This window comes from Pseudophryne corroboree, unplaced genomic scaffold (assembly GCF_028390025.1).
Source record: "Pseudophryne corroboree isolate aPseCor3 unplaced genomic scaffold, aPseCor3.hap2 scaffold_925, whole genome shotgun sequence".
NCBI lineage: Eukaryota > Metazoa > Chordata > Amphibia > Anura > Myobatrachidae > Pseudophryne > Pseudophryne corroboree.
Genome location: NW_026970505.1, coordinates 107,501 through 117,500, shown reverse-complemented (window position 1 = coordinate 117,500; position 10,000 = coordinate 107,501). Strand labels below are relative to the sequence as shown.

Here is a 10,000-nt window from a genome sequence, read left to right as displayed (position 1 = left end):
CCATTTTCAAACGTATTCATTTATGAACCAGTAGTTAGAAGTAGAAAAGTTCTAACAGAAACCATAAAGCTCATCTACAGCCACACCACACTGGATACGCCCAATCTCATCTGATCTTGGAAGCTAAGCAGTGTTGGGCCTGGTTAGTACTTGGATGGGAGACCACCTGGGAATACAAGGTGCTGTAAAAATTTTTATACTACCAACACCGTTCTGTTGATGCATTCCATTTTCAAACGTATTCATTTATGAACCAGTAGTTAGAAGTAGAAAAGTACTAACAGAAACCATAAAGCTCTTCTACAGCCACACCACACTGGATATGCCCAATCTCATCTGATCTTGGAAGCTAAGCAGTGTTGGGCCTGGTTAGTACTTGGATGGGAGACCACCTGGGAATACAAGGTGCTGTAGATATTTTTATACTACCAACACCGTTCTGTTGATGCATTCCATTTTCAAACGTATTCATTTATGAACCAGTAGTTAGAAGTAGAAAAGTTCTAACAGAAACCATAAAGCTCATCTACAGCCACACCACACTGGATACGCCCAATCTCATCTGATCTTGGAAGCTAAGCAGTGTTGGGCCTGGTTAGTACTTGGATGGGAGACCACCTGGGAATACAAGGTGCTGTAAAAAATTTTATACTACCAACACCGTTCTGTTGATGCATTCCATTTTCAAACGTATTCATTTATGAACCAGTAGTTAGAAGTAGAAAAGTACTAACAGAAACCATAAAGCTCTTCTACAGCCACACCACACTGGATATGCCCAATCTCATCTGATCTTGGAAGCTAAGCAGTGTTGGGCCTGGTTAGTACTTGGATGGGAGACCACCTGGGAATAAAAGGTGCTGTAGATATTTTTATACTACCAACACCGTTCTGTTGATGCATTCCATTTTCAAACGTATTCATTTATGAACCAGTAGTTAGAAGTAGAAAAGTTCTAACAGAAACCATAAAGCTCATCTACAGCCACACCACACTGGATACGCCCAATCTCATCTGATCTTGGAAGCTAAGCAGTGTTGGGCCTGGTTAGTACTTGGATGGGAGACCACATGGGAATACAAGGTGCTGTAAATATTTTTATACTACCAACACCGTTCTGTTGATGCATTCCATTTTCAAACGTATTCATTTATGAACCAGTAGTTAGAAGTAGAAAAGTTCTAATAGAAACGACAAAGCTCATCTACAGCCACACCACACTGGATATGCCCAATCTCATCTGATCTTGGAAGCTAAGCAGTGTTGGGCCTGGTTAGTACTTGGATGGGAGACCACCTGGGAATACAAGGTGCTGTAGATATTTTTATACTGCCAACACCGTTCTGTTGATGCATTCCATTTTCAAACGTATTCATTTATGAACCAGTAGTTAGAAGTAGAAAAGTTCTAACAGAAACCACAAAGTTCATCTACAGCCACACCACACTGGATACGCCCAATCTCATCTGATCTTGGAAGCTAAGCAGTGTTGGGCCTGGTTAGTACTTGGATGGGAGACCACCTGGGAATACAAGGTGCTGTAGATATTTTTATACTGCCAACACCGTTCTGTTGATGCATTCCATTTTCAAACGTATTCATTTATGAACCAGTAGTTAGAAGTAGAAAAGTTCTAACAGAAACCACAAAGCTCATCTACAGCCACACCACACTGGATACGCCCAATCTCATCTGATCTTGGAAGCTAAGCAGTGTTGGGCCTGGTTAGTACTTGGATGGGAGACCACCTGGGAATACAAGGTGCTGTAGATATTTTTATACTACCAACACCGTTCTGTTGATGCATTCCATTTTCAAACGTATTCATTTATGAACCAGTAGTTAGAAGTAGAAAAGTTCTAACAGAAACCATAAAGCTCATCTACAGCCACACCACACTGGATACGCCCAATCTCATCTGATCTTGGAAGCTAAGCAGTGTTGGGCCTGGTTAGTACTTGGATGGGAGACCACCTGGGAATACAAGGTGCTGTAAAAATTTTTATACTACCAACACCGTTCTGTTGATGCATTCCATTTTCAAACGTATTCATTTATGAACCAGTAGTTAGAAGTAGAAAAGTACTAACAGAAACCATAAAGCTCATCTACAGCCACACCACACTGGATACGCCCAATCTCATCTGATCTTGGAAGCTAAGCAGTGTTGGGCCTGGTTAGTACTTGGATGGGAGACCACCTGGGAATACAAGGTGCTGTAAAAAATTTTATACTACCAACACCGTTCTGTTGATGCATTCCATTTTCAAATGTATTCATTTATGAACCAGTAGTTAGAAGTAGAAAAGTACTAACAGAAACCATAAAGCTCTTCTACAGCCACACCACACTGGATATGCCCAATCTCATCTGATCTTGGAAGCTAAGCAGTGTTGGGCCTGGTTAGTACTTGGATGGGAGACCACCTGGGAATAAAAGGTGCTGTAGATATTTTTATACTACCAACACAGTTCTGTTGATGCATTCCATTTTCAAACGTATTCATTTATGAACCAGTAGTTAGAAGTAGAAAAGTTCTAACAGAAACCATAAAGCTCATCTACAGCCACACCACACTGGATACGCCCAATCTCATCTGATCTTGGAAGCTAAGCAGTGTTGGGCCTGGTTAGTACTTGGATGGGAGACCACCTGGGAATACAAGGTGCTGTAAATATTTTTATACTACCAACACCGTTCTGTTGATGCATTCCATTTTCAAACGTATTCATTTATGAACCAGTAGTTAGAAGTAGAAAAGTTCTAATAGAAACTACAAAGCTCATCTACAGCCACACCACACTGGATATGCCCAATCTCATCTGATCTTGGAAGATAAGCAGTGTTGGGCCTGGTTAGTACTTGGATGGGAGACCACCTGGGAATACAAGGTGCTGTAGATATTTTTATACTGCCAATACCGTTCTGTTGATGCATTCCATTTTCAAACGTATTCATTTATGAACCAGTAGTTAGAAGTAGAAAAGTTCTAACAGAAACCACAAAGTTCATCTACAGCCACACCACACTGGATACGCCCAATCTCATCTGATCTTGGAAGCTAAGCAGTGTTGGGCCTGGTTAGTACTTGGATGGGAGACCACCTGGGAATACAAGGTGCTGTAGATATTTTTATACTGCCAACACCGTTCTGTTGATGCATTCCATTTTCAAACGTATTCATTTATGAACCAGTAGTTAGAAGTAGAAAAGTTCTAACAGAAACCACAAAGCTCATCTACAGCCACACCACACTGGATACGCCCAATCTCATCTGATCTTGGAAGCTAAGCAGTGTTGGGCCTGGTTAGTACTTGGATGGGAGACCACCTGGGAATACAAGGTGCTGTAGATATTTTTATACTACCAACACCGTTCTGTTGATGCATTCCATTTTCAAACGTATTCATTTATGAACCAGTAGTTAGAAGTAGAAAAGTTCTAACAGAAACCATAAAGCTCATCTACAGCCACACCACACTGGATACGCCCAATCTCATCTGATCTTGGAAGCTAAGCAGTGTTGGGCCTGGTTAGTACTTGGATGGGAGACCACCTGGGAATACAAGGTGCTGTAAAAATTTTTATACTACCAACACCGTTCTGTTGATGCATTCCATTTTCAAACGTATTCATTTATGAACCAGTAGTTAGAAGTAGAAAAGTACTAACAGAAACCATAAAGCTCTTCTACAGCCACACCACACTGGATATGCCCAATCTCATCTGATCTTGGAAGCTAAGCAGTGTTGGGCCTGGTTAGTACTTGGATGGGAGACCACCTGGGAATACAAGGTGCTGTAGATATTTTTATACTACCAACACCGTTCTGTTGATGCATTCCATTTTCAAACGTATTCATTTATGAACCAGTAGTTAGAAGTAGAAAAGTTCTAACAGAAACCATAAAGCTCATCTACAGCCACACCACACTGGATACGCCCAATCTCATCTGATCTTGGAAGCTAAGCAGTGTTGGGCCTGGTTAGTACTTGGATGGGAGACCACCTGGGAATACAAGGTGCTGTAAAAAATTTTATACTACCAACACCGTTCTGTTGATGCATTCCATTTTCAAACGTATTCATTTATGAACCAGTAGTTAGAAGTAGAAAAGTACTAACAGAAACCATAAAGCTCTTCTACAGCCACACCACACTGGATATGCCCAATCTCATCTGATCTTGGAAGCTAAGCAGTGTTGGGCCTGGTTAGTACTTGGATGGGAGACCACCTGGGAATAAAAGGTGCTGTAGATATTTTTATACTACCAACACCGTTCTGTTGATGCATTCCATTTTCAAACGTATTCATTTATGAACCAGTAGTTAGAAGTAGAAAAGTTCTAACAGAAACCATAAAGCTCATCTACAGCCACACCACACTGGATACGCCCAATCTCATCTGATCTTGGAAGCTAAGCAGTGTTGGGCCTGGTTAGTACTTGGATGGGAGACCACATGGGAATACAAGGTGCTGTAAATATTTTTATACTACCAACACCGTTCTGTTGATGCATTCCATTTTCAAACGTATTCATTTATGAACCAGTAGTTAGAAGTAGAAAAGTTCTAATAGAAACGACAAAGCTCATCTACAGCCACACCACACTGGATATGCCCAATCTCATCTGATCTTGGAAGCTAAGCAGTGTTGGGCCTGGTTAGTACTTGGATGGGAGACCACCTGGGAATACAAGGTGCTGTAGATATTTTTATACTGCCAACACCGTTCTGTTGATGCATTCCATTTTCAAACTTATTCATTTATGAACCAGTAGTTAGAAGTAGAAAAGTTCTAACAGAAACCACAAAGTTCATCTACAGCCACACCACACTGGATACGCCCAATCTCATCTGATCTTGGAAGCTAAGCAGTGTTGGGCCTGGTTAGTACTTGGATGGGAGACCACCTGGGAATACAAGGTGCTGTAGATATTTTTATACTGCCAACACCGTTCTGTTGATGCATTCCATTTTCAAACGTATTCATTTATGAACCAGTAGTTAGAAGTAGAAAAGTTCTAACAGAAACCACAAAGCTCATCTATAGCCACACCACTCTGGATACGCCCAATCTCATCTGATCTTGAAAGCTAAGCAGTGTTGGGCCTGGTTAGTACTTGGATGGGAGACCACTGGGGAATACAAGGTGCTGTAGATATTTTTATACTGCCAACACCGTTCTGTTGATGCATTCCATTTTCAAACGTATTCATTTATGAACCAGTAGTTAGAAGTAGAAAAGTTCTAACAGAAACCACAAAGCTCATCTACAGCCACAGCACACTGGATACGCCCAATCTCATCTGATTTTGGAAGCTAAGCAGTGTTGGGCCTGGTTAGTACTTGGATGGGAGACCACCTGGGAATACAAGGTGCTGTCGATATTTTTATACTGCCAACACCGTTCTGTTGATGCATTCCATTTTAAAACGTATTCATTTATGAACCAGTAGTTAGAAGTAGAAAAGTTCTAACAGAAACCACAAAGCTCATTTACAGCCACACCACACTGGATACGCCCAATCTCATCTGATCTTGGAAGCTAAGCAGTGTTGGGCCTGGTTAGTACTTGGATGGGAGACCACCTGGGAATACAAGGTGCTGTAGATATTTTTATACTGCCAACACCGTTCTGTTGATGCATTCCATTTTCAAACGTATTCATTTATGAACCAGTAGTTAGAAGTAGAAAAGTTCTAACAGAAACCACAAAGCTCTTCTACAGCCACACCACACTGGATACGCCCAATCTCATCTGATCTTGGAAGCTAAGCAGTGTTAGGCCTGGTTAGTACTTGGATGGGAGACCACCTGGGAATACAAGGTGCTGTAGATATTTTTATACTGCCAACACCGTACTGTTGATGCATTCCATTTTCAAACGTATTCATTTATGAACCAGTAGTTAGAAGTAGAAAAGTTCTAACAGAAACCACAAAGCTCATCTACAGCCACACCACACTGGATACGCCCAATCTCATCTGATCTTGGAAGCTAAGCAGTGTTGGGCCTGGTTAGTATTTGGATGGGAGACCACCTGGGAATACAAGTAGCTGTAGATATTTTTATACTGCCAACACCGTTCTGTTGATGCATTCCATTTTCAAACGTATTCATTTATGAACCAGTAGTTAGAAGTAGAAAAGTTCTAACAGAAACCACAAAGCTCATCTACAGCCACACCACACTGGATACGCCCAATCTCATCTGATCTTGGAAGCTAAGCAGTGTTGGGCCTGGTTAGTACTTGGATGGGAGACCACCTGGGAATACAAGGTGCTGTAGATATTTTTATACTGCCAACACCGTTCTGTTGATGCATTCCATTTTCAAACGTATTCATTTATGAACCAGTAGTTAGAAGTAGAAAAGTTCTAACAGAAACCACAAAGTTCATCTACAGCCACACGAACTGGATACGTCCAATCTCACCTGATCTTGGAAGCTAAGCAGTGTTGGTCCTGGTTAGTACTTGGATGGGAGACCACATGGGAATACAAGGTGCTGTAGATATTTTTATACTGCCAACACCGTTCTGTTGATGCATTCAATTTTCAAATGTATTCATTTATGAACCAGTAGTTAGAAGTAGAAAAGTTCTAACAGAAACCACAAAGCTCATCTAATGCCACACCACACTGGATACGCCCAATCTCAACTGATCTTGAAAGCTAAGCAGTGTTGGGCCTGGTTAGTAATTGGATGGGAGACCACCTGGGAATACAAGGTGCTGTAGATATTTTTATACTACCAACACCGTTCTGTTGATGCATTCCATTTTCAAACGTATTCATTTATGAACCAGTAGTTAGAAGTAGAAAAGTTCTAACAGAAACCATAAAGCTCATCTACAGCCACACCACACTGGATACGCCCAATCTTGTCTGATCTTGGAAGCTAAGCAGTGTTGGGCCTGGTTAGTACTTGGATGGGAGACCACCTGGGAATACAAGGTGCTGTAGATATTTTTATACTGCCAACACCGTTCTGTTGATGCATTCCATTTTCAAACGTATTCATTTATGAACCAGTAGTTAGAAGTAGAAAAGTTCTAACAGAAACCACAAAGCTCATCTACAGCCACACGACACTGGATACGTCCAAACTCATCTGATCTTGGAAGCTAAGCAGTGTTGGGCCTGGTTAGTACTTGGATGGGAGACCACTTGGGAATACAAGGTGCTGTAGATATTTTTATACTGCCAACACCGTTCTGTTGATGCATTCAATTTTCAAATGTATTCATTTATGAACCAGTAGTTAGAAGTAGAAAAGTTCAAACAGAAACCACAAAGCTCATCTACAGCCGCACCACACTGGATACGCCCAATCTCATCTGATCTTGGAAGCTAAGCAGTGTTGGGCCTGGTTAGTACTTGGATGGGAGACCACCTGGGAATACAAGGTGCTGTAGATATTTTTATACTGCCAACACCGTTCTGTTGATGCATTCCATTTTCAAATGTATTCATTTATGAACCAGTAGTTAGAAGTAGAAAAGTTCTAACAGAAACCACAAAGCTCGTCTAATGCCACACCACACTGGATACGCCCAATCTCAACTGATCTTGGAAGCTAAGCAGTGTTGGGCCTGGTTAGTAATTGGATGGGAGACCACCTGGGAATACAAGGTGCTGTAGATATTTTTTTACTACCAACACCGTTCTGTTGATGCATTCCATTTTCAAACGTATTCATTTATGAACCAGTAGTTAGAATTAGAAAAGTTCTAACAGAAACCATAAAGCTCATCTACAGCCACACCACACTGGATACGCCCAATCTTGTCTGATCTTGGAAGCTAAGCAGTGTTGGGCCTGGTTAGTACTTGGATGGGAGACCACCTGGGAATACAAGGTGCTGTAAATATTTTTATACTGCCAACACCGTTCTGTTGATGCATTCCATTTTCAAACGTATTCATTGATGAACCAGTAGTTAGAAGTAGAAAAGTTCTAACAGAAACCACAAAGCTCATCTACAGCCACACGACACTGGATACGTCCAATCTCATCTGATCTTGGAAACTAAGCAGTGTTGGGCCTGGTTAGTACTTGGATGGGAGACCACTTGGGAATACAAGGTGCTGTAGATATTTTTATACTGCCAACACCGTTCTGTTGATGCATTCAATTTTCAAATGTATTCATTTATGAACCAGTAGTTAGAAGTAGAAAAGTTCAAACAGAAACCACAAAGCTCATCTACAGCCGCACCACACTGGATACGCCCAATCTCATCTGATCTTGGAAGCTAAGCAGTGTTGGGCCTGGTTAGTACTTGGATGGGAGACCACCTGGGAATACAAGGTGCTGTAGATATTTTTATACTGCCAACACCGTTCTGTTGATGCATTCCATTTTCAAATGTATTCATTTATGAACCAGTAGTTAGAAGTAGAAAAGTTCTAACAGAAACCACAAAGCTCATCTAATGCCACACCACACTGGATACGCCCAATCTCAACTGATCTTGGAAGCTAAGCAGTGTTGGGCCTGGTTAGAAATTGGATGGGAGACCACCTGGGAATACAAGGTGCTGTAGATATTTTTATACTACCAACACCGTTCTGTTGATGCATTCCATTTTCAAACGTATTCATTTATGAACCAGTAGTTAGAAGTAGAAAAGTTCTAACAGAAACCATAAAGCTCATCTACAGCCACACCACACTGGATACGCCCAATCTCATCTGATCTTGGAAGCTAAGCAGTGTTGGGCCTGGTTAGTACTTGGATGGGAGACCACCTGGGAATACAAGGTGCTGTAGATATTTTTATACTGCCAACACCGTTCTGTTGATGCATTCCATTTTCAAACGTATTCATTTATGAACCAGTAGTTAGAAGTAGAAAAGTTCTAACAGAAACCACAAAGCTCATCTACAGCCACACGACACTGGATACGTCCAATCTCATCTGATCTTGGAAGCTAAGCAGTGTTGGGCCTGGTTAGTACTTGGATGGGAGACCACTTGGGAATACAAGGTGCTGTAGATATTTTTATACTGCCAACACCGTTCTGTTGATGCATTCAATTTTCAAATGTATTCATTTATGAACCAGTAGTTAGAAGTAGAAAAGTTCAAACAGAAACCACAAAGCTCATCTACAGCCGCACCACACTGGATGCGCCCAATCTCATCTGATCTTGGAAGCTAAGCAGTGTTGGGCCTGGTTAGTACTTGGATGGGAGACCACCTGGGAGTACAAGGTGCTGTAGATATTTTTATACTGCCAACACCGTTCTGTTGATGCATTCCATTTTCAAACGTATTCATTTATGAACCAGTAGTTAGAAGTAGAAAAGTTCTAACAGAAACCATAAAGCTCATCTACAGCCACACCACACTGGATATGCCTGATCTTGGAAGCTAAGTAGTGTTGGGCCTGGTTAATACTTGGATGGGAGACCACCTGGGAATAGAAGGTGCTGTAGATATTTTTATACTACCAACACCGTTCTGTTGATGCATTCCATTTTCAAACGTATTCATTTATGAACCAGTAGTTAGAAGTAGAAAAGTTCTAACAGAAACCACAAAGCTCATCTACAGCCACACCACACTGGATACGCCTAATTTCATCTGATCTTGGAAGCTAAGCAGTGTTGGGCCTGGTTAGTACTTGGATGGGAGACCATCTGGGAATACAAGGTGCTGTAGATATTTTTATACTGCCAACACCGTTCTGTTGATGCATTCCATTTTCAAACGTATTCATTTATGAACCAGTAGTTAGAAGTAGAAAAGTTCTAACAGAAACCACAAAGCTCATCTACAGCCACACCACACTGGATACGCCCAATCTCATCTGATCTTGGAAGCTAAGCAGTGTTGGGCCTGGTTAGTACTTGGATGGGAGACCACCTGGGAATACAAGGTGCTGTAGATATTTTTATACTGCCAACACCGTTCTGTTGATGCATTCCATTTTAAAACGTATTCATTTATGAACCAGTAGTTAGAAGTAGAAAAGTTCTAACAGAAACCACAA

General features: G+C 41.3%; 34 non-coding genes and 9 pseudogenes across 34 annotated transcripts; all 43 read left to right on the top strand.

The window, feature by feature from the left end:
- Positions 1-72: 72 nt before the first annotated feature.
- On the top strand, positions 73-191 carry LOC135046408 (5S ribosomal RNA). Its single transcript, XR_010238723.1, has one exon. It is a non-coding gene; the product is annotated as a 5S ribosomal RNA (ribosomal RNA).
- A 107-nt stretch (positions 192-298) lies between these two features.
- On the top strand, positions 299-417 carry LOC135047199 (5S ribosomal RNA). Its single transcript, XR_010239266.1, has one exon. It is a non-coding gene; the product is annotated as a 5S ribosomal RNA (ribosomal RNA).
- A 107-nt stretch (positions 418-524) lies between these two features.
- On the top strand, positions 525-643 carry LOC135046407 (5S ribosomal RNA). The gene has a single exon (XR_010238722.1). It is a non-coding gene; the product is annotated as a 5S ribosomal RNA (ribosomal RNA).
- Positions 644-750: 107 nt separating this feature from the next.
- On the top strand, positions 751-869 carry LOC135046492 (5S ribosomal RNA). The gene has a single exon (XR_010238806.1). It is a non-coding gene; the product is annotated as a 5S ribosomal RNA (ribosomal RNA).
- Positions 870-976: 107 nt separating this feature from the next.
- LOC135047170 (5S ribosomal RNA) lies at positions 977-1,095 on the top strand. Its single transcript, XR_010239239.1, has one exon. It is a non-coding gene; the product is annotated as a 5S ribosomal RNA (ribosomal RNA).
- A 107-nt stretch (positions 1,096-1,202) lies between these two features.
- LOC135046992 (5S ribosomal RNA) lies at positions 1,203-1,321 on the top strand. The gene has a single exon (XR_010239066.1). It is a non-coding gene; the product is annotated as a 5S ribosomal RNA (ribosomal RNA).
- Positions 1,322-1,428: 107 nt separating this feature from the next.
- Positions 1,429-1,547, top strand: LOC135046729 (5S ribosomal RNA). Its single transcript, XR_010238911.1, has one exon. It is a non-coding gene; the product is annotated as a 5S ribosomal RNA (ribosomal RNA).
- Positions 1,548-1,654: 107 nt separating this feature from the next.
- LOC135046717 (5S ribosomal RNA) lies at positions 1,655-1,773 on the top strand. Its single transcript, XR_010238908.1, has one exon. It is a non-coding gene; the product is annotated as a 5S ribosomal RNA (ribosomal RNA).
- Positions 1,774-1,880: 107 nt separating this feature from the next.
- Positions 1,881-1,999, top strand: LOC135046406 (5S ribosomal RNA). The gene has a single exon (XR_010238721.1). It is a non-coding gene; the product is annotated as a 5S ribosomal RNA (ribosomal RNA).
- A 107-nt stretch (positions 2,000-2,106) lies between these two features.
- Positions 2,107-2,225, top strand: LOC135046405 (5S ribosomal RNA). Its single transcript, XR_010238720.1, has one exon. It is a non-coding gene; the product is annotated as a 5S ribosomal RNA (ribosomal RNA).
- A 107-nt stretch (positions 2,226-2,332) lies between these two features.
- On the top strand, positions 2,333-2,451 carry LOC135046491 (5S ribosomal RNA). Its single transcript, XR_010238805.1, has one exon. It is a non-coding gene; the product is annotated as a 5S ribosomal RNA (ribosomal RNA).
- Positions 2,452-2,558: 107 nt separating this feature from the next.
- Positions 2,559-2,677, top strand: LOC135047127 (5S ribosomal RNA). The gene has a single exon (XR_010239198.1). It is a non-coding gene; the product is annotated as a 5S ribosomal RNA (ribosomal RNA).
- A 107-nt stretch (positions 2,678-2,784) lies between these two features.
- Positions 2,785-2,903, top strand: LOC135047108 (5S ribosomal RNA). Its single transcript, XR_010239179.1, has one exon. It is a non-coding gene; the product is annotated as a 5S ribosomal RNA (ribosomal RNA).
- A 107-nt stretch (positions 2,904-3,010) lies between these two features.
- Positions 3,011-3,129, top strand: LOC135046705 (5S ribosomal RNA). The gene has a single exon (XR_010238906.1). It is a non-coding gene; the product is annotated as a 5S ribosomal RNA (ribosomal RNA).
- Positions 3,130-3,236: 107 nt separating this feature from the next.
- LOC135046693 (5S ribosomal RNA) lies at positions 3,237-3,355 on the top strand. The gene has a single exon (XR_010238905.1). It is a non-coding gene; the product is annotated as a 5S ribosomal RNA (ribosomal RNA).
- Positions 3,356-3,462: 107 nt separating this feature from the next.
- Positions 3,463-3,581, top strand: LOC135046404 (5S ribosomal RNA). The gene has a single exon (XR_010238719.1). It is a non-coding gene; the product is annotated as a 5S ribosomal RNA (ribosomal RNA).
- Positions 3,582-3,688: 107 nt separating this feature from the next.
- Positions 3,689-3,807, top strand: LOC135047198 (5S ribosomal RNA). Its single transcript, XR_010239265.1, has one exon. It is a non-coding gene; the product is annotated as a 5S ribosomal RNA (ribosomal RNA).
- Positions 3,808-3,914: 107 nt separating this feature from the next.
- Positions 3,915-4,033, top strand: LOC135046402 (5S ribosomal RNA). Its single transcript, XR_010238717.1, has one exon. It is a non-coding gene; the product is annotated as a 5S ribosomal RNA (ribosomal RNA).
- A 107-nt stretch (positions 4,034-4,140) lies between these two features.
- On the top strand, positions 4,141-4,259 carry LOC135046489 (5S ribosomal RNA). Its single transcript, XR_010238803.1, has one exon. It is a non-coding gene; the product is annotated as a 5S ribosomal RNA (ribosomal RNA).
- Positions 4,260-4,366: 107 nt separating this feature from the next.
- LOC135047169 (5S ribosomal RNA) lies at positions 4,367-4,485 on the top strand. The gene has a single exon (XR_010239238.1). It is a non-coding gene; the product is annotated as a 5S ribosomal RNA (ribosomal RNA).
- A 107-nt stretch (positions 4,486-4,592) lies between these two features.
- Positions 4,593-4,711, top strand: LOC135046991 (5S ribosomal RNA). The gene has a single exon (XR_010239065.1). It is a non-coding gene; the product is annotated as a 5S ribosomal RNA (ribosomal RNA).
- A 107-nt stretch (positions 4,712-4,818) lies between these two features.
- On the top strand, positions 4,819-4,937 carry LOC135046681 (5S ribosomal RNA). Its single transcript, XR_010238904.1, has one exon. It is a non-coding gene; the product is annotated as a 5S ribosomal RNA (ribosomal RNA).
- Positions 4,938-5,044: 107 nt separating this feature from the next.
- Positions 5,045-5,163, top strand: LOC135046631 (5S ribosomal RNA; annotated as a pseudogene).
- Positions 5,164-5,270: 107 nt separating this feature from the next.
- Positions 5,271-5,389, top strand: LOC135046691 (5S ribosomal RNA; annotated as a pseudogene).
- Positions 5,390-5,496: 107 nt separating this feature from the next.
- On the top strand, positions 5,497-5,615 carry LOC135046953 (5S ribosomal RNA). The gene has a single exon (XR_010239028.1). It is a non-coding gene; the product is annotated as a 5S ribosomal RNA (ribosomal RNA).
- A 107-nt stretch (positions 5,616-5,722) lies between these two features.
- Positions 5,723-5,841, top strand: LOC135046444 (5S ribosomal RNA). Its single transcript, XR_010238759.1, has one exon. It is a non-coding gene; the product is annotated as a 5S ribosomal RNA (ribosomal RNA).
- A 107-nt stretch (positions 5,842-5,948) lies between these two features.
- LOC135046458 (5S ribosomal RNA) lies at positions 5,949-6,067 on the top strand. The gene has a single exon (XR_010238773.1). It is a non-coding gene; the product is annotated as a 5S ribosomal RNA (ribosomal RNA).
- Positions 6,068-6,174: 107 nt separating this feature from the next.
- Positions 6,175-6,293, top strand: LOC135046670 (5S ribosomal RNA). Its single transcript, XR_010238903.1, has one exon. It is a non-coding gene; the product is annotated as a 5S ribosomal RNA (ribosomal RNA).
- Positions 6,294-6,400: 107 nt separating this feature from the next.
- Positions 6,401-6,518, top strand: LOC135046848 (5S ribosomal RNA; annotated as a pseudogene).
- Positions 6,519-6,625: 107 nt separating this feature from the next.
- LOC135046829 (5S ribosomal RNA) lies at positions 6,626-6,744 on the top strand (annotated as a pseudogene).
- Positions 6,745-6,851: 107 nt separating this feature from the next.
- LOC135046331 (5S ribosomal RNA) lies at positions 6,852-6,970 on the top strand. Its single transcript, XR_010238646.1, has one exon. It is a non-coding gene; the product is annotated as a 5S ribosomal RNA (ribosomal RNA).
- A 107-nt stretch (positions 6,971-7,077) lies between these two features.
- LOC135046697 (5S ribosomal RNA) lies at positions 7,078-7,196 on the top strand (annotated as a pseudogene).
- Positions 7,197-7,303: 107 nt separating this feature from the next.
- Positions 7,304-7,422, top strand: LOC135047099 (5S ribosomal RNA). The gene has a single exon (XR_010239171.1). It is a non-coding gene; the product is annotated as a 5S ribosomal RNA (ribosomal RNA).
- Positions 7,423-7,529: 107 nt separating this feature from the next.
- On the top strand, positions 7,530-7,648 carry LOC135046814 (5S ribosomal RNA; annotated as a pseudogene).
- A 107-nt stretch (positions 7,649-7,755) lies between these two features.
- On the top strand, positions 7,756-7,874 carry LOC135046560 (5S ribosomal RNA). Its single transcript, XR_010238872.1, has one exon. It is a non-coding gene; the product is annotated as a 5S ribosomal RNA (ribosomal RNA).
- Positions 7,875-7,981: 107 nt separating this feature from the next.
- Positions 7,982-8,100, top strand: LOC135046738 (5S ribosomal RNA; annotated as a pseudogene).
- Positions 8,101-8,207: 107 nt separating this feature from the next.
- LOC135047098 (5S ribosomal RNA) lies at positions 8,208-8,326 on the top strand. The gene has a single exon (XR_010239170.1). It is a non-coding gene; the product is annotated as a 5S ribosomal RNA (ribosomal RNA).
- Positions 8,327-8,433: 107 nt separating this feature from the next.
- Positions 8,434-8,552, top strand: LOC135046843 (5S ribosomal RNA; annotated as a pseudogene).
- Positions 8,553-8,659: 107 nt separating this feature from the next.
- Positions 8,660-8,778, top strand: LOC135046658 (5S ribosomal RNA). Its single transcript, XR_010238902.1, has one exon. It is a non-coding gene; the product is annotated as a 5S ribosomal RNA (ribosomal RNA).
- A 107-nt stretch (positions 8,779-8,885) lies between these two features.
- On the top strand, positions 8,886-9,004 carry LOC135046595 (5S ribosomal RNA; annotated as a pseudogene).
- A 107-nt stretch (positions 9,005-9,111) lies between these two features.
- LOC135047152 (5S ribosomal RNA) lies at positions 9,112-9,230 on the top strand. Its single transcript, XR_010239221.1, has one exon. It is a non-coding gene; the product is annotated as a 5S ribosomal RNA (ribosomal RNA).
- A 323-nt stretch (positions 9,231-9,553) lies between these two features.
- Positions 9,554-9,672, top strand: LOC135046428 (5S ribosomal RNA). Its single transcript, XR_010238744.1, has one exon. It is a non-coding gene; the product is annotated as a 5S ribosomal RNA (ribosomal RNA).
- Positions 9,673-9,779: 107 nt separating this feature from the next.
- Positions 9,780-9,898, top strand: LOC135046646 (5S ribosomal RNA). The gene has a single exon (XR_010238901.1). It is a non-coding gene; the product is annotated as a 5S ribosomal RNA (ribosomal RNA).
- The last annotated feature ends 102 nt before the right edge of the window (positions 9,899-10,000 follow it).